Here is a 3838-nt window from a genome sequence, read left to right as displayed (position 1 = left end):
TTTTTTTTGGTTTTTCAAGACAGGTTTTTTCTGTGTAGCCCTGGCTGTCCTGGAACTCACTCTATAGACCAGGCTTTCCTTGAACTCAGAAATCCGCCTGTCTCCTCTGCCTCCCAAGTGCTGAGATTAAAGGCGTGTGCCATCACATGGCTGGGTTTTGTTTCTAACACAGGGGAGAAAGTGGAAATAACTGAACCAAAGCTAATTCTACACAAGGGTGGAGGGAAGGTGGGCGTCCCACTTACCCTCTAGGTTCTGCATGACCAAAAGGACAAAAGCCTTGTTTACAGGAAACAGGGTCCCTACAGCCCTCTAGCATCACCTACTGTCCACACAGGTTTCCTACAGCCCTCTAGCACCACCTACTGTCCACACAGGATCCCTACAACCCTACAGCACCACCTACTGTCCACACAGGGTCCCTACAGCCCTCCAGTGCTACCTACTGTCCACACAGGGTCCCTACAGCCCTCTAGCACCGCCTACTGTCCACACAGGGTTCCTACAGCCCTCCAGCACCATCTACTGTCCACACCTTGCCCCAGCAGCTAAGGGGAAATGACTGGGTGAAGATAGGGTTCCCATCCCTGTGTCAAGGCAATTCCCTACTCAGACCCATCCTGGGCTCAGGAACATCCTGACTCACAGTGCCACCAGCCCTTTGTGAGGGACAGCTGGAGACCACAACACAATGGGAAGGACATGCTCACACAAGGTCTAGCCTGATCCTCTGAGGGCCTCCGTCCTCTACTCAGCAAGTCCACTATGGCTGCTACTTCAATGGCTCCAGTTGTACAAGAGCCTGCCCCCAAACAAACCTCATTCTCAGGTCAATAAAACTGGCCCAGAGTCCTTTAGTCAAGGCCCCCTGCTTTCACTGGATTTGGGCAGATAGTCTCTTGAGGAGCTGAGTGTCCTCTGAATGTAGCTAGCTGAGCCCAGAAGAAAGGATACAATCTGTGAAAATGCTGGGTATATTTGTGGGAATTTCTATGGTGGCATTAACCAGTTTCTTATCTTGTTTAACCAGGACTCAGTCCTATTCCTGTTCCTGTTTTTTATATTTTCTGAATTTTTTGGAGTTCTCACCTCTGGGTGTCTCTGGCCACGGAGAACCTCACTCCCAGAGAGTGAATTTCTATAGCTGGTAAATACCTCAGCTGTAAGCCTTACCTTCTATATGCACAGAAGCTACATCCAACCTGTTCCATCATTTCACACCTAAGCTACCTTCCTTCACCAGGTGTCCAGATCACTAGACATCTTGAGAGTCCAATCTCTGCAGAGACCTACACTATCCTGCCTGCCTGTACCTTACTCACCCTTTCCACCTCCACCATATAGACTCTGCTCCCAACCCCCACCCTTCTCTACATCTGCTCGGTTTGTCCCTTGCTGTGCCCTGTGGCCCTATGTGCTGTGGCATGGCACTAGTTATGTAAATGAACATCTTTCCCTTCTTGGTGATCACAGTCATATTTGAGTATCTGTCCAGTCCTAATTAACACAAAAGTTGGAGCCCACTGGACTCTGTGAGACACGAGATTGGGGGATATCCACCAAATTTATTGAATGCAGACTTATGGAGGAGGAGTAGGTGTTGGGCCCTGTGCTCTTTGACACTGAGAGTTCTGCATGCAGGTGCAGAAGTCAGCCAGGGTCCCAGCTCCTGCTTCCACATGGACTCTGCAGCACTCCCTCGGTGCACTAGGGATCTTCAACAAACTCACAGGCTTCTGTAGAGGGACAAAAAGCAGAGTAAACATAGATGAACTATGAAATATGATGCTGTTCATGTGGTTGCTCTTGTATAGGAGAAATATCTGGAGCACAAGCCTGAGTGAGGAGAAGGGAGAAAGAGGTAAATGAGGAAATTCTTCCCTACCGGTATGGGGAGGGATAATGATCCGTCCAGTTTGGGGCATTTTACTCATCACAAACTCCTTGAAGATCCTCCCAGCATCTGGGTTAAATCTCAGGGTGCGGCCTGCAGAACAGATGGGCTGAAGCTGAGTGGTAGGAAAGCAGGGCCTCCAAGCCCACATGGAGAAGAGAGGAGCCCCACTCCAGGCTCAAAACAGGCAGCTCCTCCCAAGGGCTCCAGGCATTGACTGGAGTTGCTGACCCATGAGTGGCCAGGTGCAGCATCTTCCCAGCCCAGACCTGAGGACAGCCAGGAGGAAGCTCTCAGGCTTACCTGGAACACCAGGCGTGAATGAGTATTCTGCAGGACTAAAGACCCCAAGACGGCTCCCTTTGAGACTCCCTGGGACAGGCCTGCCACCCTCCCAGTCCTGGTGAGCAGGAGACACACATGGAAATCTCTGCACAGACACTCCTCTTGGGTTCAGGGCTGCCCTGCCCCACCCTGTCCCAGCCCCTCCAGGACAGAAGCCCTGAGATCCACGACTGAAGGGGTACCAGGTGAGAAGACAAGGGCTCTAGCCATCAGTTTGTCCTTCCTCAAAAGGTGGAACCCCATCTTCCAGTCTAGGCCAAAGAAGTTCACCTACCCCCCACACACCCCATACCCACCCCCATGGAAGAGAGTCTTATCCTGCAGTGGGAGGATCCCTGTTAGGGACACTGTACTTTAGATGCTGCACCCAGAGTCCCTCCCAACAGGAGACATCACATCACTTTAAAATCCAACACAAAGCCTTTTCACATCACAACTTTGCCAAATGCCCTGCTTACTGTGGAGGTTTGTGCCTCCAATGAAATCATGATGGCCAGAAAGAGGAAGGATGTGAGAAATTCTATCTCATAGAGTAGTAAGAAGTGACCTGAGGATACCAAAGGGAGTTTAGGAAGGTCCAAGGACCTCTAACGTACTTGTTTATGAGCAAAATGCCAGGGTGTTTTGGACCCTGCCATAGCCTAAGACCCTGCACAAGTCACTTCAGAGCCTCCAAATGGTGAGTCCAACTGTGGCCTGCATGGGAGAAGAGTAGGCAGGCAGAGACTGCAGGATGGAAGAGAAGAAGGCTGCTCAGTGACACCCGAGTTAGAAAGGATCATGGGTGCAGAGCTGCTGAATGCTAAGAAGTGAGGACTGCAGGAAGGACACATTGTCCTCAGTGTGCTGATGGTGGTGGCAGGGAGAGGTCTCCACTAGGCACTGCTGACCTTGGAAAAGAGGACTTTCCTGGCTGGGCCATCTTCCTGTCTCCAGGCACCCTCTGAATGCTGCAATCCCTCCCACCATGACGACTGCTAATGCTGCCCAAGGTCCCCAGTGATAAATGGGTCACAATCGGAACCTGTTCAGAGCAGAACCATACAAAGGCTGACTATGGGGGATGGAGTAGCCAGAGGCGGGCTGGGTCAGGAGTATATGGGAACTTCTGAGACTAGGATTGGTCATGTGAGAACTGAATATGAAGGAGACCAAGGGCTTACAAGTCCCCCTGCTGGACATATCAGGAGGTGCAGGAGAGGCTCCCAGGGGTGGAATGCAGCAAACCAGACAGAAAAACATGGACCTGGCCCATGTCTGTCCCCAGGAGGCCATGCTCAAAAACGGGAAGAGTGGAACGTACCCATGAGCATCATCATCTGGTAGTACTCATAGTTCATTTTGCCCCTGAAGTAAGCAATGGCAAACTTCTTCTCAGGCAGGAAATGGATGTGGATGACATGCCTCCACCCTGTGGGCAACACAGCCAAGTGAGAAGTTGGTCTCCCACTGGGCCTTTACTGAAATAAGAATTGGAACCCAGCTACTTACATGTGAGGAACATGCCAGGGTCCTCTCCCTCATACAGAGACAGCTTGAACTGAATACAGCCAATGGGTTTCCTAGAACACAGGGTCCAAGTATGGCTCTCCCCAGGAC

This window comes from Mastomys coucha, unplaced genomic scaffold, assembly GCF_008632895.1.
Source record: "Mastomys coucha isolate ucsf_1 unplaced genomic scaffold, UCSF_Mcou_1 pScaffold15, whole genome shotgun sequence".
NCBI lineage: Eukaryota > Metazoa > Chordata > Mammalia > Rodentia > Muridae > Mastomys > Mastomys coucha.
This window is presented reverse-complemented; position numbering follows the sequence as displayed.